A 26,937-nucleotide genomic window follows, 5' to 3' on the forward strand; every position below is an offset into this window, starting at 1 on the left:
ATCATCTCCTTAGATGCCAAGAAAGCATTTCTCAAAATCCAACACCCATTAAAGTGTAAAGTCTTGGGGTATCAGGGATACAAGGCACATACATTAACATAATAAAAGATATATACAACAAGCCAGTAGCCAATATAAAATAAAATGGAGAGAAACTCACGGTAATTTCACTAAAGTCAGGGTCTAGACAAAGCTGCCTACTCTCTCAGAATCTCTCCAAAATAGTACTTGGTGTATTAGTAGAGAAATAAAACAACAAAAGGAGATCAAAGAGATCCACATTGGACAGGAGGAAGTCAAATTATCACTGTTTGCAGATGATATGATAGTGTACATAAGTGACCCCCAAAATTCCACCAGAGAGCTCCTCCAGCTTATAAACATCTTCAGCAAAGAGGTTGGATACGTAATTAACTCAAGGAATGGGAGAATAAACATAGTAAAAATGACCATCTTACCAAAATCAATTTACAGATTCATTGCAATCCCTATCAAAGTACCTACACAATTTTTAAAGGCATTGAAAGAACAAATCTCAAATTCACATAAAAAAAAAAAACAGGAATAGCTAAAATAATTCTGTACAATAAAAAATCCTGCAGAGGAATCTCTTCACCTGATCTCAAGCTATACTATATAGCAACAGTAAATAAAAGAGTATGGTCTTGGCATAACAATAGGCTGGTTAATCAATGGAATCGAATCGAAGATCCAGAAAAGAATCCACACACATATGGTCACTTGATTTTTGACAAAGAAGTGAAATCTATTCAATGGAAAAAGGATAGTATCTCCAACAAATGGTGCTGGTTTAACTGGATGTCTACATGAAGAAAGATGCAATTAGACCCATATATATAACCATGCACAAAACTCAAGTCCAGATGGAATAAAGACCTCAACATAAAACCAGATACACTAAATTGGTTAGAAGAAAAAGTGGGAAAGAGCCTTGAACCCTTTGGCACAGGAGACAACTTCCTGAACAGAACGCCAATAGCACAAGTCTTAAGGTCAAGAATTAATAAATGGGACCTTGTGAGGTTGAGAAGCTTCTGGTAGGAAGAAGATGCTGTCAAGAGAAAAAAGCAACAGCCTACAGATCGGGAAATGTTCTTCACCACTCCTACATCTGACAAAGGTCTAATATCCAAAACATATAAAGACCTCAAGAAACTCAATATGGGGTACAGAGCTAAACAGAGAATTCTCAGCACATGAATATAAAATGCCTAAGAAACACTTAAAGAAATGCTCAATGTCCTTAGTCATCAGAGAAATGAAACTCAAAATGACTCACATCTATCAGAATGGCTAAGGTCAAAAACTCCGGTGACAGCACATGTTGCTGAACATGTGGAGAAAGGAGAATCCTCTTTCATTGCTTGTGGGACTGCAAACTTGTACAACCACTTTGAAAATCAATCTGGCCAATCTGGTACTTTCTCAGAAAATTGGGAATAGGGCTACCTCAAGACCTAGCTATTCTACTCCTCAGAATACATCTGAAAGATCCTCCACCACACAAAGACATTTGCTTAACCTTGTTCATAGCAGCCTTCTTCGTAATAGCCAGAGTCTGGAAACAACCTGAATGTGTCTCAGTTGAAAAATGGATGAAGAAACTGTGGTACATTTACACTGTGGAATATTACTCAGCTATTAAAAACAAGGAAATCTTAAAATTTGCAGGCAAGTGGATGGAACTTGAAATGATCATCCTGAGTGAGTTAACCCAGACCTAGAAAGATACACATGGTATATACTCACTCATAATTGGATACTAGCCCCAGAGGGATGTCCTCTGAGAGTCTTCATTCAGCAGGAGATTGGGACAGATGCTGAGACTTCCTACTGGGACCTCAGGTGATACAGGTATGGGAGAATGGGTAAATATTAGGACACATAGGGTCTAGAAACTCTAAAAGAAGACTATCAAGGATGGTGGATTGGGACTTAGTGGGGTCGGCTCAAACTACTGTACCAAGCAAGGATAATGCATGTGATAAACATAGGCTCCCTATTCAGATCAAGTCAATGGACAGCACATTCTCCTCAGTTGTATGGAGAGTGGGACTAACTCTGACATGAACTCTGGTGCCCCCTGTTTGAGCACTTCCACCTTGAAGTGGGAGGCCTGGTGGCACACAGAGGAAGGATAAGTAGGCTATCCAGATGAGACCTGATAGGCCATGTTCATATAGTAGGTGAGGAGGTTCCCTTCTGTCACGTGTCTAGTGGAAGATTACATGGTGAAAAGAGTGAGAGAGGAAGGAATGGGAAGATACAAGCGAGGGAATAACAATTGAGATGTAATCTGAATGAATTACTTAAATAAAATTAAATATAAATAATCCCTTATATTTTAAATATATACAATATTATTTTTAACTAAATGATAAAACAGATAGATATTTAAAATTCACTCGTCTATAATTCATAAATGATTGAAACCACATATCAAAGATGACACTAAGCAAATACAGTTATTGGGTTTATTCTTCTCTTAGACCTATTTGAATTCAGAGGCAAAGCACATGGTGGCCTATATGTAAATAATGGATTTGACCTCAACGTGGAAAAAATAATGATATTATTAGCAGAAATTTGGAATGGAATAGAAGGTCATTATGCTAAGCTAAACATGCAGAATTAAGAAATTCTGAATTTTCATAGATTCTAGTTTCAACAGTGTACGTCTTGTATCTATGTGTGTAGGAGTGTTTGTTGGTGTGTGTGTGTGTGTCTCTGTGTGTGTGTGTATGTGTTTGTGTTTCACAGACATCTTTACACAAAAAAATTGTTCAGGCATTATTTGAGAAGTGCATAAGCCTACAGGAATTAGGGATGGAATATCCTGTGAAGCTAGTGGGAAGAAAATATCAGTATATGCTTATACTGGCAATTCAGATTCTACACTGCAATGAAGAAAAGATTACACTGAAATTTGTGTAGGAAGAGTTTACACATTAAAATAACAGTTGTTTCCAAATTATTCGCTTCTAAGATACACAGCACAAGTATTCCTTACAGATATTACTTGAAAGAAAATGAGTATGAAACAATACTGAAAAGCAAAGATGAAGTACAAGATGGTTTATTACATTTTATTGATATATGAGAACTGAGGTTCTAGGATGGAGATCATGTGTTAGAACTCAAATATTTAACAAAGTTTATTAGTAATAATGTAGGTGTTGGTTGAAGGATAAGTCTCATTTAATATTTGAAATGATATATAAAGGTCATGAGTTTCTTTGGTTATTGCTGAACTTTTAAAAATCAACATTTAAAGTGTACATGAGCTGCTATTTTGTGAGGAGTTGGATGGTTTTTGGTGCAACAGGACTCAAGAAATTTCTGGATTTCACCTGATTATTGGTTCTCCAAAACTAGAAACATAGGCTTTGGGTAGAAATTCTTTATTTGTCACTGGTGTGACATATTTCACAGTGTGTATGCACTGATGTCTTCAGATGTCCCACACAAGTGGCTACCTCTGCATCATATAGACTTGATGGTGCAATGCTCATCATGTAGTCATGAGCCATTTAGTATGTCCCTTCTGATTCAATAATTTATATTTCACTCTGCATTTTCTAAAATAATCTACTGACATAATTTCTTTTGGTGTACACATAAACAAATATATAAGATAGTGCTTAAAGAAAACTTTCACTAAACAGCCTCTGCTCAGGGATTTTAGTATCCATAAACCTGAATGATGTCATGGAACCAGAGACAGAACTATTATCAAATATATTTATCAACTCATGTTTACCACATGGACTGTGGACTTTAGATGACAAGTCCCAGGGAAGATTCCTCCAGGAATGAGGAAATGCCTAAGGGAAAAAAGGAATCAAGAATGTGCAGGTAAACTTTCCATTGTCCAGAAATATAAAAGAAGATAGGAACACACGGGTGCCCATTTGTTAGGGTGATATGCATGACACTTCACAATCCACAATACCGAGGCCTATAGTAGGTGCTTTTTGGAGAACGAAGAATGAAGAATGAAGAAAAGTACAAAGAGTTAATGGAAGTGTGTTTTTTTCTGCCTTCATGCAGTGCAATGGTGTGTGGAGAGAGACTGTTTTAACAACATTCTGGATACTCTGTAAGTGCTTTTTAAATTTTCGTGTAATGTCATCACATACATTTCTGGAGAGGTCTGAAGATAAGAAACATAACAATGCTTTGAGTGTTGCCTTTTTATTCCAATGTGCGCACAAAGAAACAACACCAAATTCTTTTATAAACTCAATGCTATTTTATGAATTTAAATTTGCCTATGAAGTATTTTGTTTCTTCTCATTTGCTTCCTGATTTCAAGGCCAGAAGTTGAGTGAACAAAGCAATCTTTACAGTGGTCATTAGGATTAACCCTCTTGTCAACAGTTTCCTTTGCACAGTACCCAGTGCTTTCTTATCAAAAGATACCCCATACTATTTCAATAAGTTTTATTCTGAGAAGGTAAAATTAAATGGCCATAGAGTGTGTTTCTGTCAGTGTGTAACTATGAGTTCCTGTGTGGGGGCACTTAAAATTTGGAGTACACCTAGGTACAGAAAGCTTTCACATAGATGTTCATTTACTTTCTAAAATTATCTGGATGTTATCACTCTATGACTTTTGAACCTGCATCAAAAATATAAGTAGGATTTCTGTCAAATGTGAACTTTAAACATGTTCTTATATCTCAATCTTTACTTGCATACATACAAAACCATTGTCATGTAAGTAGTATAAAACCCAGTTCTTTATTTTCTATTTAGCATAAAGAAGGAATGCTTAGACTATAAATTTTATGTTTGAAAATTGAGGCTATCTCTAATAGTGATGACGAATTACTTTCCCTGTCATCTGACTGGGTTACATTTGTAGCATGTGTAGGTAGTTGACAGTACTTGAGAAAATGATTAGAGGAGTTTCCTAGTAGCTCATCTTTTCAATTATTTAAGAAGTATGTACATTTTTGATGGGCTGATCTGGGCCCAGGGGTTCTGCTCAAACTATGGCACCACCCAAGGAATATATGTGCAGTAAACATCCAATCCTTACACAGATCTAGCCAATGGACAGGATATTTTTCACAGATGAGTGAAGAGAGGGGACTACCTTTCATGTGAACTCTGCTGCCCCATATTTAACGACATCCTCTTGACAGGAAGGCTTGGTGGCTCTCAGGAGAAGAATAGCAGGCTACCAAGAATAGACTTTATACCCTATGATCACATAAAGGGGGAGGAGGTCCCCCTCAGTCACAGTCATAGGGGAGGGGAATAGGGTGAAAGTGGGAGTGAGGAATTGGAGGATACAAGGGATGGGATCATAACTGAGATATAATATGAAAGAATTAATAAATAAAAAGAATAATAAAAATAAAAAAGAATTATGTCTTCCTTTTCAAGTCTAAGTTGTTTATTTTCCAACACCTCTATCACACTGGCCAATTATGTTTCTCTTTCAGTAATTTTACTAAGTATAATTGCATATTTTACAATGTAGTTACTGTATACATTTTGGCTTCATGGATTTCTGATAGTTGTTTTTAAGAACATCACTTCATACTACTAGACTACTCTGACAGCTCGAGTAACTGGTGTTTCTAATCTTTAGCATTCATAAGTTAGTGTTTGAGTCACACCAATTCTAGTCACAAATTCCTATTTGGTGGTACTAAAATGTTCGTTGGCGATTTTCTGTTTGGTAATAAAGGGGATTCTAAAAGGGGCTATTTTGTAGGCAAAGATAACACAAAGGTACAATTTCTACGTAGAATATTAGTAATATTTAAGTCTGAGTGAATCATTCAGAATGAAGGAGTATGTCTGATGATTGTTGTTCAGATGACATGAAATGACTAGGAAGAGAGAGGAGGGATCCCTCTTCTCATAAAGAGAAAAAAATATCTTATATTCCCACTTAATTTTGACCTATTTATTAAAAGGATATCATAAAGATTTCCTATATGCTTTACTCTTTACATTGCATTTTAAAAACATGTAATATTGGCACAAACAAATCTCACTGCAATTTCTAGATGTTCCTTATTCTCAGTAAGATGCTAGGGTTCTGCTAGTATAACTGGAATTGTGGTCAAAATATGTTCTAGCACAAAGAAAGAGTGCTTAGATTGTAAATTTTATGTTTGAGAAGACAGAGTATCATTAATAGTGGTGACTCTTTGTTCCCTTGTCAGTTGACTGAGTTACATTTGTGGCATATATAGTTGATAGTGCTTGAGAACAGAAATAGAGAAGTTTCCTAGTAGCTCATCTCTGCAGTTCTTTAAGAAATGTGTGACTTCTTTTTTATTTAAGCTGTTTATTCTCCTACACTTTTATCACAGTTACTACTTACCTTTGTCTTTTAGTAATTTTACTAAGTAAAATTGCATGTTTTACCATGTGGATACTGAACACATTTTCACTTTGTGGATTTCTGACTGTTGTTTCCAAGCACAGCAAGCACTTTAGACTACTCAGCCACTCTGGTAGCTCAAGTAATTGATGCTGTTTATGTTTAGTATGCAAGAGTTACTGTTTGTGTCACACAAGTTCAAGTATCAACTTTCTAATGTGTTTTACTGAAATTTCCAATGGAAATTTTTCTGTGCTCTAATAAAGGGTATTCTAAAAGGGCCATGTCCCCTGGAGGGGGAGACCTGGTGGCACTCAGAGGAAGGATAGCAGGTTACCAAGAAGAGACTTGATACCCTATGAGCATATACAGGAGGAAGAAATCCCCCTCAGGAACAGTCATAGGGGAGGGGAATAAGGGGAAAATGGGAGGGAGTGAAGAATGGGAGGATACAAGGGATGGGATAACCATAGAGATGTAACAATAATAAATTAATAAAAAATTAAAAAAAAATAAAAGGAACTACTTGTAAAGGCAAAGATAGCTCACAGATACAATTTCTAAATGGAAATCTAAATATATTTAAATATTAGTGAATCATATTGAGTGAAGGATTATATTTGATATTTATTGTTAAGATGATAGGAAATAACTAGCAAAAGACAGGAGAGATTTTTTTCCCATAAAGAGAATAAAAAAATCTCAATTTAATTTTTGTCCATGTCATAAAAGAGCATTGCTTAGGTCCATACATCAAAACACATACAGGCATACATCACTTTAAAGTAATATATTTATGTATTTTACCTACTGATCATCGCCTCATCCTGTCTCTATTCCTGCCCTCTCTGTCTACTCCATCTGCATTCTTTGTTATTCAAAGAAGGGAAGCCCTCTACCAAATGACCTAAACTCATCAATCACATCAAGACTGAGTGTGTATTCTTCCTATGTGGCCTGAAAGGGAAGCCCCACCAAGGGATAGAGAGTAAAATAAACAGGCAAGAGAGTCCATGACAGAGACAGCCCAAGCTCCTCTTACTAAGGGACTTACACGATGCCTGCACTATACACCACCTACATCTGTATAGGGGTCCTAGGTCTAGTCTTTTGATGATTCTTGGTTGGTGATTTAGTCTCCATAAGCCCCTCTGTGCCCTGATAAATTGACTGTTGATTTTCTTGTTCAGTTCATGTTAGTTATTCATCCTTTTATACTTCCCCTTAATCTTCTACAAGACTCCAAACACATTGTCTAACATTTGGTTTTGATTGTTAGAATCTGTTTTTATTCACTGATGTCTGGAACCCTCAGGGGACATCTATTCCAGGCTCCTGTCTAAAAGCACAGCAGAGTATCAATAATAGTGTCAGAGGTTGTCTCTCTCCTGTGTTCTGAGTCTCACTTTTGGCCAGGCATTGCTTGGACATTCCCTAAATCTCTGCTCTATTCTTAATCCTGCATATATTGAAGGAAAGGTATATTTTGAGTCATAGTTCTTGTGTGGGTTTGATTGTATTCCCCTCCCTCCATTAAGAGTTCTTTCTAGTTAGAGGTTGTCTTCTCATCTGAGTCACCACCATATTATCCCAGACGTGTCTTATTTATCCATCTTGTCAAAGAGATATCTCTACCTATGCCTTAATCTTACTGTTCAGTCCCTCTGACCTGCTGCATCAGCTCTCCCTAGGCCTGATATCCACCCTCATTTCTATCTGAGCTCTCTATCCTACCTTGTTCCATATCTTCACCTTCTTCTACTGTCTATTATATTTCCTTTTCTGAGTTAGAATAAAGCATCCTCTCTGGGTTCCTTCTTCTTACTAATTTTCTTTGGGTCTGTAAATTCTAGTAATTTTTTCTTGTACTATATGACTAAATAAGAACATTTATGTGTGTTTTTGTTAGTGTAGGTTATCACAATCAGCAGATGTTTTCTAGTCTACTTGCCTGAAAAATTCATGATTTTCTTTGTTTTTATATCTGAGTAGTATTTCATTTTTCATTCTCCATTGTTTGTTTGAGAGACATCAACTTTTTCTGGATTATAGCTATTATGAATAAAACTGTTATGAACATAATTGAGCAAGTGTCCTAGGATATATGTCCAGGTATGGTACAGCTATATCTGGAGGTTAAACTTTTACCAGTTTTCTGATAAAGTAACAGATTGATTTCCAAAGTCAGACATATATCTATTTGAATTTTTTAAATAAACCAGTAAAAAGGTGCTCTTCCTGAAAAATAATCTAAAAAGAAAAACAACAATATGAAGATTGATAGAAGAGAATATGATAAATATATTTCCAACTAATTATAATGAATTGTTAATACTGGTACCAAAAGTTGCCTCAGAAACACTCCTGTGCACTCATCAGTCATTCTTTCACTACCTTAGCCAATGCAGTTAATTTCATATAGAAATACCAGAAACTCAGGGGCTCAAACATCATGTGTAATATTCATATTTCTCTATAATTAATAAATGAATACATCATCAGGTGTACAGCTTCGTCAAAACCTGTGGACTTGTCTTAACCTTCTGAGCAAGTACTCAATAACCACATATGGAAATGCTTTCCATGGAATATGCATATTTTATGTAGATGAACTCACAGGAAATTTTATAGGTGTTCCAAGATTGCATATTTTTATGTTTGCAAACCTTATTCCATGGGATAATTGTTCTAAACATAGAGATAAAGACAATATCTTCAAGTACATCGTAGTAGTATTGATTGAAAATTATTCTGTGTATATTCTGTACATAATAAATATTGTACCATTTTACAGAACACCAGCTGAAAGCCAGTTTCCTCTGATTTTTGGTTTTCCTTGGATGAAATAAACAGAAACCCTGATCTTCTACCAAATATTTCTTTAGCATTTTCAGTACCACAGTTTATAAGGGTGTCAGTATTAAAAGATCTTGTTCATGTTCCTCGACCAGCTCATTGGTTTCCTCCTAATTATGACTGTAACAAAGAAGTCAGTTGTACAGTACTTCTTACAGAACGAAACTGGGAAGTATCTGTACTATTTCACACATTCACATACAGCCGTGAATCTCAGCAGGTGAGAGTTTGTGTGGCCAAAAGTTTAATTAATTTGTGTCTACATTGGTGGCTTTGATATGATGCAAAAAGGGGGGGGTAAAGAGGAGACTCGTCTTACTGGCCTTATGTCAGTCTACATAGTTCAATGGTATTATTCAGATACTTGATGGGGATCTGAAATTTCTTTGTGTGAAATGGGCATAAGAGGAGAAGTAACAAATAAGGGGGATTTCTAGAGGTTTTTACTGATAAGATGTGTTTACAAGTTCTTAAAGTGCATGTTTCCTCATGCTACTTCCTGTGTCCTAGGTTCTTCATCTTACTTATGTGCCTTTTCATCCTCTCCTGAATGACTGTGTACAATTTCCCTATATTTATCAGATGGCCCATGAGGATACATCTCTTGCCATGGCCCTCATCGCCTTCTTACTTTATTTAAACTGCAACTGGGTAGGGTTGGCCATCTCTGACAATGAGCAGGGTACACAATTTCTTTCATATTTGAAATGAGAGATGGAAAAGGATACAGTCTGCTTTGCCTTTGTGAACATGATCCCAGTAATCATGGAGGTATACATGTCAAGAGCTGAAGTGTATTACAACCAAATCATGACATCATCCACAAATGTTGTTATCCTTTATGGTGACACAGACAGTACTCTTGCTGTGGCCTTTAGAATGTGGGAATCTCTAGGTATACAAAGAACATGGATCACCACCTCACAGTGGGATGTTCCTACAAGTAAGAGAGACCTCACACTTGACCCATTCCATGGGAATCTTGCTTTTGCACAGCAACATGGCAAAATTTCCGGTTTTAAAATTTTTGTCCAGACATTGAGCCCTGTCAAATACTCAGATAAATATCTGGCAAGACTGAAGTGGATGAACTTTAACTGTGAAGCCTCGGCATCTAACTGAAAGACAATGAAGAACTGCTCAAACAATTCCTGTGTGGAATGGCCAATGGCACAGACTGTTGACATGGCCTACAGTGATAGCAGTTATGACATATACAATGCTGGATATGTTTTGGCCCATGTCATTCATAAGATGCTTTTTCAACAGGTAGAAAATCAGCCAATTGACAATGAGAAAAAACATGGTCATATCTGCTCGACGGTAGGGTTTCTTCTATTGGATTATCCATGATCTTATCAATGTCATAGTTTTTAAGAGTCTCTCAGATGATTAACTGAGTGAACTAGGAAATGTTTCCCCAAAACCTAGGTTTCTACATGTTTTTTATGTTGACACAATAAATCTAGAGGTATGTATAGATCTTTAACACATAGGTATTGGAATAAAAGACACCATTTATCAGCCAAAATCGGTGATTCTGTAACAGAGCAACTGAATATGATCATACTTGTTCTAATATTGGAGAGATGATTAGTCTTTTCTTATTAATGATCTCCATGATGTGGAGATGAGTGTTCATTAATTCTGAAATTTGTGGTAATCTGTTCAGGGGATTGTTTTCTCAATTGATTCTCCCCAAATGTAGTCTCTGTTCACCTTCCTCAAAGTCTTATTATAATTGCACAGAAATACTTATGTGAATCAGTGTATTACACACACACACACACACTCATTGTTTGAATATATGTTTCTCACTGTATTTGTGTTTCTAAGTGTGTTTCTGTGTATCTGTGTGTATATCTGTGTTTTATGTGTGTGCACAAATATGTGTCTCCTTGTGTGTGTGTGTGTGTGTGTGTGTGTGTGTGTGTGTGCATTTGTTTCTGTCCATCTGACTATTTGTCTGTGTGTAGAAGTGGCCATAAATTGTCTGTGTTTCAATGCTCATGTGTATGTTTGTTTATGTTTTTGTGTATGTTTCCGTTTGTATTTGTCAGTGCATGTGTCTGTGTGTTCTGTGTTTCTGTATATTGGATTGCACATATGTATATCTCTTGCTCTCTGTGTGTGTGTGTGTGTATGTTTCTGTCTGTCTCTCCTTTGATATTGTGAGCACAAATGTGTTTTTGTGTCAATGTCTCTCTGAGTGAATATTTGTATCTCATTAAGTCTCCCTGAGTGTACTTGTCTGTGCATGTGTATATCTATGTATGTGTTTGGTACATTTCTGTACTTGTGTGTCTGTTTGGGTGTATATGTCTGTGTGTGCCTGTATGCTCATATGTGTGTCTGGACATGTATGTTAATGTATGTGTAAAAAAATATGGGGCTATATTATGTGTGTATCTCTATATAGATGAGGGTCTCTCTGTGTGCAGATGCATGTGTGTGTGTGGTGTGTTTGTGAGTTGTACATGTATGTTTGATGTGTAAGTGCTTGTCTATGCTTGTGTTTTTTAGTTTCCTTTAAGTAAACTAAAATTCTGCAAAAATTATGACTAATTAATATATCGTTTTGAGTTCATTGAAAATCTCCACCTGATACCTTCAATAAAATTGCACTTCACATGAAATCATCATACATTTTCTCCAATCTGGGAAGAGCATGTGCATTCTATAATACTGCTTGTTTTTCAAATGTACTCCTTGATGAAAAAGACCCACTTTACTACTCCTACTGGAGATGAAGTGACCATGAACCAGAAAGAAAAACTTCAGAAAGAATATGACATTTTCTACATTTGGAATCTCCCACATGATTTTGAACTTAAGGTGAAGATAGGAAAGTTTAACCTATATTTTCCACATGGTCAACAGCTCCATTTATCTGAAGACATGCTAGAGTGGGCCACAGGAAGTCGACAGGTGGGTTTCAAGAACTGTACTGATTTCTATTACATACAAGTAAACACTCTGTGCTTAGTTGGTCCATTTATGCTTTTTTATAAGTTAGTGAAATGAAATAAACTGTCACATAAGGAACCTACTTCTAGTCTCCTATGTTATATTTCTTATTTTCAATAATTAAGGCTGGCAGGTCTGGACTCAGGCCGGTCAGCTAAAAATCCTGTACTAACCTAGGACAATGCATGCAATAAACCTAGAACCCAAATCCAGATCTAGCCAGTGGACAGCACATTCTCCACAATTGTGTGGATAGCAGAGACTGACTCAGACATAAACTCTGGTTACCCCTATTTGACAACTTCCCCTCGGTGGGGAGACCTGTTAATGCTCAGAGGAAAAGTAAGCAGGCTCCCAGGAAGAGACCTGATAGGCTGTGATCTTATAGTGGGAGACAATTTGCCCTTCTGTCACAGACCTAGGGAAGGGGACTAGGATGAAAGAGGGAGGGATGGGAAATTGTAAGACACAAGTCAGGGGATAAAAAATGAGATTTGATCTGAAGAAATTATTTAAATAAAAAAATCTTACCAAGTGCTAAAATAACTGTGAAAACATATTTTAAAACGAGAGAAAATGTCCAATTATAAGTGAATATGTACTATTTGAGTCTTTCTGTTTCTGAGTTAACTCACTCATTCTGATCTTTTCTTCTTCCATCCATTTGTCCAGAAGTTTCGGGATGTCCTTATTTTTAATAGCTGAGTAGTATTCCATTATTCCATAGTGTAAATATACCACAGTTTCCTTATCCATTCTTCTACTGAGGGACATTTAAGTTGTTTCCAGATGCTGGCTATTATAAAAAGGCTTCGATGAACATGGTTGAGCATATGCCCTTGTTATGTGCTGGAGCATCTTCTGGGTATAATCCAAGAAGTGGACTTGAGGAAGTCCTATTCCCAATTTTCTCAGATAGCGCCAGATAGATTTACACAGTGGTTGTACAAGTTTGTATTCCCATCAGCAATGAAGGAGTGTTTCTCTTTCTTTACATCTTCACCACCATGTGGTGTCACTTGAATTTTTTATCTTAACTATTCTGATGGGTGTAAGACAGAATCTCAGAGTTGTTTTGATTTGGATTTCCCTGATGACTAAAGATGTATATCCTCACTTATAATTGGACACTAGCTCAAGGGACATGTCCCTTGAAAGTCTTCACTTAGAAGGAAATTGGAATAGATGTGAAGATATCCTATTGGGACTCTAGGTGAGAGAAGTATAAGAGAATGGGGAAATAGAAGGACCCAGAAGGTCCTAGAAGCCTACAAGAAGAACATTATGATTAGCATATCTTGGACAAGGGGATATTTTCCATGTTTGTCGCTAACCAAGGCCAATACGTTCAGTAAACATGGAACCCCAATGAGACCTAACCAAAGGACAGAACATTCACCACAGTTGAGTGGAGAGTGGGGACTGACTCTCACACAAACTCTAGTGTCCCATATTTGACCATGTCCCCTTGATAGGGAGGCCTGGTGGCACTCAGATGAAGGATAACAGGCTAACTAGAAGAGACCTGATACATTATGATCATATACAGGGGGAGGCGATGCCCCTCAGTCACAGACATAGGAGGGTGAAATAGGATGAATGCGGAAGAGATGGAAGAGCAGGAGGATATAAGGGACGGCATAACAAATTAGATGTGATATGAATAAATTATAAGAACAGTAAGAAAATGAGAGAAAGTAATGTTCCCTGTTCTATATAGAGGTGAAGTATCCCAATGCTACAGAGTGTGACCCAGTTTCACTTCCACCAAAGCCATAGGAAGCATTCTAGTTAAGTGGATATGTGGAGAATATGAGACGAACCTGTGTAACAGTGACAATGAATTTTTCACTTAGATCTTAATACTGAAAGAAGGATTAAAATGAGCATGCAATGATCAGCTAATTTCTACTGCTCCTTACAGAGCCTCAACATAAAGTTCCATGTAATACAAAGCTAACCTTCCTTTAACCTAAGAAAACTTTCAATTAACATCAAACAAATGTAAGAATATATTAATAATTTGTTCATATTACACCTCAATTATTATCCCATACCTTGTATCCTCTCATTCTTACCTCTCTCCCACTTTCCCCCTATGTTTCTCTCCTACATCTGTGACTGAGGAGGACCTCCTAGCTCTTTATATGATCATAGGGTATCAAATCTCTTATTGATATCCTACTATCCTTCCTCTGAGTGCCACCAGTCTCACCCATCAAGGGGATATGGTCAAATATGGGGTACAAGAGTTTGTGTGAAAGTCAGCTCTGATTCTCCACTCAACTGTGAAGAATGTCCTGTCTGTTGGCTAGATCTGGGTAGGGGTTCGAAGTCTACTGTATGTATTGTCCTTGGCTGGTGCCATAGAAACAAACTAACTTTTACTCAGGTTCTGAGAATAATTGTAGGATCCTTAAAGTCTTCTCACTTCAGGAAATACATCACATTTCAGCTTCTTACACATCAACTCGGCACTTTGTCACTAGGATTGTCTTTTCAACTGTGTGTTTTCTTTACACTATGTTTGTGATGATTCAAAGTCTTAATTTACTGGAGGATGTGTTTGTTATCTGAGACTTGAGGAGATATTTTCCGTGTTTTGGATGTGCTTTCATCATATTTTGCTAAGCCATTGCTTTGATTACACTTTGGCCATGAACAAAGTGAGGATTAAAGATCATTTTGGCTCATTGGTTATACACAAGGGAAGACAAGGATGGATTTTGGAGACTGAAACTAAAGCATAGGGCCTTGAAAGAAAACTGCTTGCTCGCTTGCTCTGTTTCATTCCTCATACATTTTTTCCTAGAAACAGCATTGTCTTTAGTAGACTGGGTATACCTGCAATGAATACCAAATAATAAAATGCATTAGAGTTAGAAAGTTGGGCTGTTCTGATAGAGAGAATTTCTCAGGCAAGGTTCATTCCATGTTCTCTATCTTTTTACTGTAATTTTGTCAGCTTGTTGAAAATCAGCAAGGAAAACAGGTTACAATCTCTGTAGTGTTTTCTCAAAGTACACTAAATTTTTTTCCATAAAGTCTAAGATTTGGTAAAGAACTCCACTTTTCATCAACTTGTTTTAATATATTCACACGTTTGGCATTATACAAAGTGCTAAGTGACATGTGGTACCTCAGCTTATGTATAGAAAATAAGCTTATTGATATCTCAACACGCTACTATAATATAGTTATGGATGTAGTAGCTAAAACTCAATATGTATCTTATTTTCTCAGATGCTGCCCTCTGTATGCAGTGCTGATTGTGGTCCTGGATTCAGAAAATTCAGGCAGGAGGAAATGCCAGCCTGCTGTTTTATATGTATCCAATGCGCAAAAAATGAAATTTCTAATGACACAAATGAGTGTTTTCTGCTGTGATAAATCCTTTACACTGAGACCCCTCTCCACCAACAAAGGGATGCTGAAGGAGTCTAAAAGTCAACTACAAAGATAAAATATACCATTTTCTCCATTAGCAGTCACAGAAATACAAACACTAACAATACCATAACAACAACAACAACAACAACAAAAAACCTTTTGCCTAGATGTACATTTTGATTCAAGTTATGTCACATCATATTTTCTCAAAGAAACAAATCAAACTGCAATGTGATCACATTCTGTATGAGATCTCTTATGGTTATTAATTTTCCCTATAACTTCATGCATACAAGTTTCCAGGCATGAATTTTTAAAATGAGAATTTATTCTTTTTGCACACACACACACACACACACACACACACACACACACACACACACACACATATGTATATTGTCTCTACATGTGTTTATGTACATGATATATGGGCAGAATCCAACAGAAGGCAGAATATGGCACAAGAACTGATGGACTGTGTAATGGAGGTGCTAGAAGCCAAGTGTGTATCCTTAGAAAATTTAGTGTAGAGATCAAAAAATTACATATAAAATTATCAAAAACTGATGTGTATGAGACAAGATTTGTGTGATATGTAGAGCCCCATTTTCTTTTTCCCCCTTCTTTATTGTAATTTAATCTGATTACATCTCAATTGTTTTTTTATACTTTCCAAGCTTTAAGTTTATTCTTTTTTTTCTTTTTATTTATTTATTTATTTATTTATTTATTATTTTATTATTAATTTATTCTTGTTACATCTCAATGTTTATCCCATCCCTTGTATCCTCCCATTCCTCTCCCCCCCCCATTTTCCCATTATTCCCCTCCCCTATGACTGTTCCAAGGACAATACAGGAGGAAAACTTTAAACCCCTTCCCAGATCTAGCCAATGGTCAGAATATTCTCCACAGTTGAGTGGAGAGGGTGATATGACTTTCTCACGTACTCTGGTGCCTCACATTTGACCATGTCCCCTGGAGGGGGAGACCTGGTGGCACTCAGAGGAAGGACAACAGGTAGCCAAGAAGAGACTTGATACCCTTTGAGAATATACAGGGGGAGGTAATCCCCCTCAGGTACATCTCAATTGTTATTCCCTCACCCATTTTCATAGGTCTGATGTGATTTGTTTCTAGGAAGGAAACGATAATGATTAACACATGATGTACAAAATATAAGGAGTCTTATATTAAATATTTTATACATAGCACCCAATTAATAATTTCATGAAATAATAGATTAGAATCCTTTTGTACTGAAGGAAGTTAGTACAAATATTAAATTTTTATTACAACCTACAAAGCCAGTTTAGTAAAATGATTATATACTTATGCTTGACGAAATGCAAGTGGACAATGTGTAGTTTTTACAACATTTGCCTTTGATACTATGCAATGAAATTCAAGTTCTAAAAATACATTTCTGGCCAATAATATGGCTCTACATTTAAATCATTCGCCACTAAGACCGATAGCTGGAGTTCATGTCCAGGACCCATATAGTGAGAGGAGGCAAAGTACTCTTAGAAATGCCTTGTGACATCTATGCACTCAAATAACATCCATAATGATTAAACAATCTGTAATACGAATGTTGTAAATGTTAAAAATGAACAAGACTAATAGTAATTACATCAATATATAGAAAAATATTAATATTATTTTTCGGTGTGTATGTGTGTTGGGAGGGTAAGTGTACATAATAAGGACAGATGATGTTAAGAGACAACTAACACCTCTATAGTTAAGTTTCCGGCAGTTGTGAAACACTTCACATGGGTTCTGGGAACTGAATCAGGTCTTGTGCAAGAGCAGGACACTGTCTTCATAGTTCAGATAACTTCCAACACTTCAGGCAAAATAACTAGTTGTAATGGCCCATCAATAAATTGTTCTACATGAAAGACTTAAAACCCAGAAAGCACCTTATAACTCCGTGCAACTATCTAATGAATCATCACAATTCCAACAAAATTTCCTACCATTGCCATTTCAGGTGAGGATATTATGAGTGAAGTAGTTTGTTCCACACAAAAAAATCTGGGTCACTGGCCAGATGTGGTGGCACATGCCTTTAATCCCAGGACTTCGGAGGCAGAGGCAGGTGGATTACTGAGAATTCTGGGCCATCCTGGTTTACAAAGTCAGTCCAGGACACCCAAGGCTACACAATGAGTCCCTGTCCTGAAAAAAAATCTAGGTCACTTTTGGGTTTTGTTTTTATTTCTTCCATGCTGTTTATTGGTATATAAATTTACCTCAGTGTATATTCACAGAGTCTGGATCTCATAGGGATTGAAATTAGGGAAGCAAGAAGATGCTGAATGTTTCCCATGAAGGTAAAATAAAGATGAAGGGCTTTGTAGTGATCAGTCTGTAGAGAGGTTTCTATCTTCAGTGATAGAATTAGTGCTTCTCATGATCAAGACTCAGGAATTGTTTGTCTATATTGCCATATTAGAACATAAACAAGGACAGATTAATAATTCTTTATTTAATTTTTTCAGTTTTCAAACCTTTACATTATGTTTATATACCGAGAAACTTTACTTCTCGTACTCACATTCCTACTTCTCCCAAATGATTATCAAATACATGAGCACATCTTTTACACATTTTAGGTCACATAAATATAAACACACACACACACACACACACACACACACACACACACACACACACACACACACACTCCCAACCCTAATGATTTCTTTTACTGTTAGTTAGATATCATTATGCTTGGGCTGGCAACTAGAAAAGCTATCACGGTTCTTTTCCAAGCAGAAGACAGTCTCCTTCTCTGATAAAGAAAGCATTAATTAAACAGTTAGTGAATGCAGGAGGCACTGAGTGCATGGGAAAGGAGGTTTTAAAAGACTCAATCACGCTGTGGTTAATGCTTTTAGATTTTGTGAATTTACCAAACTAAGTCATTTCAAGGTAGCATCCAGAATGATTTAAGAAATCTAGTTTCTTAAAACCTTGAAAATGATGTCAGGAACACTGTTAAATAGACAAAATTTGGTTTGTTTTTCTTCTCTAAAAAGATAATAGGAATTAATAAATAGAAGCATTTTTGTACAGCAATTTCGTTCAATTACATTATCAGCAGTAAGATGGAGGGATTGCATGGCTTTTCCAACAGACTTATTGAAATGTCTTGTAAATAAACTGCTGAAGCTATACTAACAAATATTTCCTTTCTCAATCAGACATGGACCAGTGTGTGAAGTGTCCAGAGGACCAGTATGCCAACACAGAGCAGAATCACTGTATCCACAAAGCTGTGGTATTTCTGAGCTATGAAGACCCCCTGGGGATGGCTCTGGCCTTAATGGCCTTGTGCTTCTCTGCCTTCACAGCTCTGGTTCTTGGGATATTTTTGAAGCACAATGATACTGCCATTGTGAAGGCCAATAACCGCGCTCTCAGATATATATTACTAATGTCACTCATGTGCTGTTTCCTTTGCTCCTTGCTCTTCATTGGCCATCCCAACTCAGCCCCTTGCATTTTACAACAAATAACATTTGGAATTGTATTCACTGTGGCTATTTCTACTGTGTTGGCCAAAACAATTACAGTGGTTCTGGCTTTCAAAGTCACAGCTTGTGGAAGAAGGATGAGGTACATTCTGGTTTCAGGCACACTTAACTACATCATTCCCCTCTGTACACTCATCCAAATTATTCTCTGTTCAATCTGGCTTGCAGCTTCTCCTCCAGCAATTGATACTGATGGAGAATCTGAGCATGGTCACATCATCATTGTGTGCAATAAGGGTTTGGTAACTGCATTTTACTGTGTAATTGGATATTTGGCCTGTTTGGCCTGGGAAGCTTCACTGTGGCTTTCTTGGCCAGGAACCTGCCTGACACATGCAATGAAGCCAAGTTCTTGTCATTCAGCATGCTGCTGTTTTTCACTGTGTAGATTAAGTTTTAAGCACATACTCTATTCCTTAAACCATACTTCTCCGACCAGCCATGTGTTTGCAGACATCCCTGTACTGTAAGAGTTGAGCCAGGAGCAGTGCCTGTGAAATATTTTGGTGCATGTATGCTCCAGTCCTGGGCTTGTTCCCCAAGGGCAGCCACTGCGCCAATGTCTATGCCCCAAGGAGGGTGGGCCTTCAGCTGGCCAGCACACAGAGGCAGTACTCTTATTACCTCATGGGCTGTGCAAACCACGTTGGGGAGCACTATTTGTTTAGAAAATTGACCAGCAAGTAAAGCTTAGCCCTCTTTCAAAATATAGAAAAATGAAATTATACTTAAACAATTAAACAAATTTACAGACATAGACATAAAATTTGACATGACAATCATAAAGCAAACAATAGACTGATAGGCAAAACAAAAAGAAGCAGTTTTGAAATCTTGACAATAAATGGCACATGTAGGATCTACACTATCTTTAACTAATGACAACATATATATGTCTAAAAGCATAATTTAGTGTTCCTATAATTTTTTCCAACTCTATCACATTTTTAAATTAACCACTTCTACCTCATGAATCCATAGACATACTTCACTGACTAAATCTAAAAACTAATCCAATTGTTCAGTATTTACCCTTTTTCTTTGCATTTGAAACTTATTTTCCAATGTCTCTCTGAATAAATCTTTGCTATTTCTCTGTCCAATGTTTGTTTTCTCCACCTCGCTGCTTCTCTGCGAAGCTGGAAACTTTGGTGCAATGTTCCAGTTAGCTTTTCACAGGGCCCGTTCTACACAATGTCCATCATTTAATCCCTGTTTTCCAGGCCCCACTTTGTGCACTATATGTCCTGGACTATGGGACAAATCTAACCAGGTTTTACCTGAAAGGGGGAGTGGGGATTGAAAGTGGGGACAGAGATGTAAGAAAATTGAGACAAGTCTGGAAATTTCTGATCATGATTCTCTTTAATGCAAATGAGTAAGACTTATATAGCAAGGTCAAGAGGATCTATTCTAATCCCAGTTTCCCTAACCCCAGGCAAGAATACAATCACCTGAATCGCTCACTGTAAGAACTTGCTTAATCCTCTGGGTAATTCCATGTAAGAACTTCCCTATTTCTCTGGGTGGATCCCTGTAAGGACCTCCTTATTTATTGCCCAGAAAGATAATGCAAAGATAGCCTAGAACTAAGACCCCCTTGAGTAAGGATCAACAACTCAAAGGTCACAGCCCACAGCCTAAGTACAGAATTTCTAACATGGCTGAATTAAGCATGGCTAAATTGTGGTCCCCACAAAAATATATGCAAAAAGAAAGAAGAAAACAGTCTCTGTTCTACATAGGGAGTTGAGGTATCCCAGTCCTACATAGTGAGACCCTTTTCTCTTCCACAGAAAGAGTTGTAGTTAACTGTGTCTAAGAAGAACATGAGATTAGACTGTGCATGAGTGACAGTGTGGTTTTCACATAAACCTTAATACTGAACTAAGGATTCAAAGTGAATTTGCAAGAATCAGCAAATTTCTGATGAAGCATATACAGTCCCATCATCAGGTTCAGTGTAATACAAATAAAATTTTCTTTTAATTTAAGAAATCCTTCAATTAACTTTACACAAACTAAGTTTTACTCAGCCTCTCCCAGTACTCACAGGCTCTGTAAAGTCTTCTTATTTCAGGAAACAGTTCATCTTTTAGCTTCCTAACCATCAGCTCAGCACTTTACTATTAGCAATACACCAGGTCTGTATTTTCACCTATATTTACATTGAGTTTGTCATATTTTCAGTCTTAATTTATTGGAGGATATGTTTCTTACCTGAGGTTTGAGTAGTTGTCTCACCTGTTTCGGATTAGCTTTATTCATAACTTGTCAAATCATTGTTGTGATTAAGCAATGACCTTGAGCAAAATGAGGAAAAATGAGTAATTTGGCTCATGTATTACAGTCAAGGGAAGATAGGGAAGGAATTTGGAGACTGAAACTAAAGCATAGACCCTTGAATGAGCATTGCTTACCGGCTTGCTCTGTTTGATTTCTCATACATACTTGCTTACGGAAAGTATTTGCAATAGCACACTGCTCATGCCTACAATGCATACCAATTAATGAAATGCTTCACAGATATGAAAAGAGACTAGTCTCTTAGAGAGAATTCCTCAATTAGGGTTCCCCTAATCCTGTCTTTTTACTGTACTTTGTGTCAGAATGATAAAAAGTAACTTGAAAACCAGGGTACAATTTCTGTCCTGTTTGCACAAAGTAAACTAAAAGTTCTCTTTTTTTGGATTGCTAAGATTTGGTAATAATCTCAACTTTTCATCCATTTGCTTAAATTGATTCATATGTTTGGCATTATACAAAGTACTAAGTGAAATGTGGTCCCTCAGTTACTTAGTATAAAATAAACTTATTGATATATTCACATGCCAATACAATATAGTTATGGCAGAAGTAGACACAACTCCTGATATTAGCATGTGTATTATATTCTCAGATGCTACCTTCTGTATTCAGTGCTGATTGTTGTCCTGGATTAAGACAACTCAGGCAGGAGGGAATGTCAGCCTGCTGTTTTATTTGTATCCACTGCGCAGAAAATGAAATTTCTAATGGAACAAGTGAGGGTTTGCTGCTGTGGTAAAGCCTTCATAATGGTAATCCACTCAACAACAAAACAACAAAAAATGCTGAGGGAGTCTAAAAAGTAATTGCAAAAATAAAATACACAATTTCTTCCATTAGTCTTTATACGAGCACAAATATTAACAACACCTTATGCCTAGACCTACATTTTGATTCATTCAAAATTTATGTCATATGACATTTTCTCAAAGAAACAGTTTTCATAATCAAACTGCAATATGAGCAATTCTACACAGCACCTTTCCTTGGGATTAATCTCTATAACTATATGTAGGAAACATTCCAGTCATTAATCTTCCAAATATGCACATATTCTTTTTGAATATATGTATATCTCCCTACATATGTCTATGCGCACCATGTATGTTCATAGGACCATGCAGAACAGATAGGCCAAAAGATTGCCTGGACTGGGTAATGGAGTGGGGAAACCAAATCTGTATCCTTAGGAAAATTAGTATAGAGGTAAAAAAATACTACTTATAAAATTATCAGAAACTGATATGTAAGAGACAGAATTCATATAATATCTAGAAGCCCATTTTCAAGTGTCTGATGTCATTTGTTTCTAGTAAAGTAGGGGTAAGTGTTGACATATAATCTATAAAATATAAGGGGTCTTATATGAAATATTTTATATACAGCACCCAATTGATAATTTCATGAAATAATAAATAAGAGTGGTTTTGTAATGAAAACAATTAGTCACAAATATTAAAGTTTTATTGTCACCTACAGAACCCTTTTAGTCAAGTGAATATATGTTTATGCTTGGCTAAATGCAAATGGCCAATGAATAATTTTTCTCACACTTTGCCTTCATACTCTGGAATGAAATGGAAATTTTAAAAACATACTTCTGGAAAGTGAGATGGTTCAATATTTGAATCTTTTGCCACTAAGAACGATGACTGTACTTCATCCCCAGGAACCTTATAGCAAAAGGAGTCAAACCATTCCTAGAAAATGGCTTCTGACATTTATGCATTCCAATATACCCCAAAAGTATTAAACAGACTGTAATAAAGTTGTCTCAAACATAAAAATAACAATGATTAGGGGTAGTTACATCAATAACTGCAAAAAATTTTTATTATTTCATTATTAATGTTATGTGTGAGCTGGGAGGGTATATGTTCTCAAGAGCAGATGCAGGTGAGAGGCAACTAATAATGCAATAGTTATAGTTGCAGGCAGTTCTTAAACACCTCACATGGTTTCTGGGAAGTGAACACAGGTTTACTGAAAGAGCAGAACATTCTTTTCATTGTTAAGCCAACTTTCAACTTTTCAAGCAAATTAACAAATTTTAGTTGTGCAGAAATCTATTGTTTTTCATAAAAAGATTTTTAAATCGGGAAGCACACCATAAGTCTCTGAAATATCAAGCGAAACGACACAATTGTTATCAAGTTTCCTGGGGATGGCATTTGGGAAAAGCATATTCTTAATGAGGTATTTTGTTCTACACACACAATAAAAAATCTGGGCTAATTCCAAACTCAGTTTGGAATTAGGGTAGTAGGGTAGTAGGAATGTGCAGGATGTTTCCCATGAAGATGGGATCAAGATGAAGGGCTTTTTAGTGCTCAGTTTGTAGAGGTATCTACCTTCAATAGGGCTTTTCATGAACTAGATTGAAGAGTTCTTTATACTGCCAGATGACAATATAAATAAAGACATATTATTTATTTTTACAATTTTCAATCATTAATATTACCTATATATAAATTTTACTTCTCACACTCACATTCCTACTTCTCCCATATAAATTAAATTATTTCCAAATTTATGAGCTCACCTGTTTCTTTCATATGGAAACACCAAGATAAACACACACACACACACACACACACACACACACACACACACCACACCACACACACACACAAACACCTAATCCTTATAATTTCTATTACTATTTCTTTTATATCAATATGTTCAGTTTGGTCAATTGGAAAAAGAAAAGCTATCACAGATCTTGTCCAAGTAGAAGACAGTTTCCATCTCTCTCTCTTTTTTAATTAATTTATTCTTGTTACATCTCAATGGTTATACCATCCCTTGTATCCTCCCATTCTTCCCTCCCTCCCATTTTCCCCTTATTCCCATCCCCTATGACTGTGACTTAGGGGGACCTCCTCCCCCTGTGTATGCTCATAGGGTATCAAGTCTCTTCTTGGTAACCTGCTATCCTTTTTCTGAGTGCCGCCAGTCCTCCCCCTTCAGGGGACATGGTCAAATATGAGGTACCAGAGTGTGTGAGAAAGTCATTACCCTCTCTCCACTCAACTGTGGAGAATGTTCTGCCCATTGTTCAGATCTGAGTAGGAGTTTAAAGTTGACTGCCTGTATTGTCCTTGGCTGGTGCATTAGTTTGAGCAGGACCCCTGGGCCCAAATCTGCCTATCATAACGTTCTTCTTGTAGGTTTCTAGGACACTCCAAATCCTTGTACTTTACTATTTTCCCATGTTCTCTCATTTAGAGTCCCAATAAGATTTCCTCCCCTCTGTCCCAGCACCTGTGTCAGGTCTCCATCTCTCTTAAAGACAGCATTAATTAAACAGTCAATGAACTTATGAGGCAATGAATGTATGGGGTTGCTGGTTTTAAAACACACTCAGCCATTTTGTGGTTAATTTTTTATTTTATGAATTTACAAGAATAAGTCATCTCATGATAGCATTCCAAATAAAGTAAGAAATACGTGTTTTATGAAAATATGGTAAATGCTCTCATCAACACAGTTAAATAGACAAATGATGGTTCGGTTTTGTTCTCAGAGACGATTAGAATTAATAAATATAAGCTTTGTTGTACAGCAATGTCTTTCTATTATATTATCAGGAATAAAATGTATGTATTGCAAGTCATTTTAAGCAGACTTATTGAAACATCTTGTCCATCAACTGCTGAAGCGGCAATGACAAATCTTTCCTTTCTCCTTCATACATGGACCAGTGTGTGAAGTGTCCAGAGGACCAGTATGACAACACAGAGAAGAATCACTGCATTCACAAAGCTGTGATCTTTCTGAGCTATGAAGAACCCTTGGGCATGGCTCTGGTCTTAATGGCTTTGTGCTTCTCTGCCTTCACAGCTCTGATTCTTGGGGTGTTTTTGAAGCACAATGACACAGCCATTGTGAAGGCCAATAACCGCTCTCTCAGCTACATCTTACTCATGTCACTCATGTTCTGTTTCCTCTGCTCCTTGCTCTTCATTGGCCATCCAAACTCAGTCTCCTGCATGCTGCAGCAAATCAGATTTGGAATTGTATTCACTGTGGCTATTTCCACTGTGTTGGCAAAAACAATCACAGTGCTTCTGGCTTTCAAAGACACAGCTCCTGCAAGAAGGATGAGGTACATTCTGATTTCAGGAACACTTAACTACATCATTCCTCTCTGTACACTCATCCAAAATTTTCTCTGTTCAATTTGGCTAGGAGCTTCTTTTCCCTTTGTTGATATTGGTGCAGACTCTCAGCATGGCCACATCATCATTGTCTGCCACAAGGGTTCAGTTATACCATTTTACTGTGTCCTAGAATACTTAGGCTTCCTGGCCCTAGGAAGATTCACCATGGCTTTCTTGGCTAGGAACCTGCCTGACGCATTCAATGAATCAAAGTTCTTGACATTCAGCATGCTGGTATTTTGCAGTGTTTGGATCACTTTCCTCCTTGTCTACCATAGCACCAAGGGCAAGGTCATGATGGCCGTGGAGATTTTTTCCATTTTGTCTTCCAGTGCAGGGATACTGGGGTGCATCTTTGTTCCCAAGCGCTACACAATTGTATTCAGGCCGCACAAAATTTCTCTTCCAAAGATCAGGGAGAAATCATATTCCTAAAGGGATATCTCACAAATCCATTTTTGAAATTAATTCATGTAATCACTTTACATCCTAGTTGAGACCCAATATCTTCTCTCCTTCCAGTCCTACCATTCCTCTCTCTATCCCATCACCTCTCTTGTATTCACCAGATAAGTGAAGAACCCCTTCTCATCCATCCAGCTCACAAAGTTGCATCAGGACTGAGCATTTCCTTTTCACCTAGGGCATAGAAAGATAGTTCCTTGAAGAAGAATTGATCAAAAGCCTGGCAACAGTGTCCATGTTATGGACAGCTCCAAGGCCTCTAACTAGGGGACCTACATGAAACATGTGTTTCCCATCATCTGTATCTGTGTAGGAGACCTAAGTCAAGTTCATACATAGTCCATGGTTGTTGTTTCATTCTCACTAATACCCTCTGTGCCCTGGTTAGCTGTGTTTGTTCATCTTCAATTGGAGATCTTATTACCTGAAGGCCTTTTTCTCTTTCACTCCACTGTTCTATCTGACTATTTATGTAGCACCCCATATTTGGCTGTGCGACTCAGCATTTGTTTTGAAATACTCCTGGGTGAAGCCTTTCAGAGGATAACTCATCTAGGCTCCTTTATGCAACAGAGCAGAGTATCATTAATAGTGTTGGTGGTTGGCTGTTCTTCCATGCATAGAGTCATGAGTTGAGCCAGGTATTCAAACTAGTAAGTTAATTCTAACCAACAACTATAAAGTTTGTGCATGACCAACAAAAATTGAGTGATATTCCAAGTTTTATCTAATTTTAAAATGATTCTCACTGTTTCCTCTAATGGTGTTATAGCAGTCATGGCTACTACAGTTGTTTACATTATCCCACTAGTCTTGCTCTCATCCACTTATATCATAGTTTATCACCATTCAGGTATAGTGTGGTGCAAATTGT

At 37.0% G+C, this 26,937-nt stretch overlaps 1 pseudogene; it reads left to right on the forward strand.

The window, feature by feature from the left end:
• The first annotated feature begins 9,180 nt into the window (after positions 1-9,180).
• On the forward strand, positions 9,181-26,033 carry LOC127186227 (vomeronasal type-2 receptor 116-like; annotated as a pseudogene).
• The last annotated feature ends 904 nt before the right edge of the window (positions 26,034-26,937 follow it).

This window comes from Acomys russatus, unplaced genomic scaffold (genome assembly GCF_903995435.1).
Source record: "Acomys russatus unplaced genomic scaffold, mAcoRus1.1, whole genome shotgun sequence".
NCBI classification, from domain to species: domain Eukaryota; kingdom Metazoa; phylum Chordata; class Mammalia; order Rodentia; family Muridae; genus Acomys; species Acomys russatus.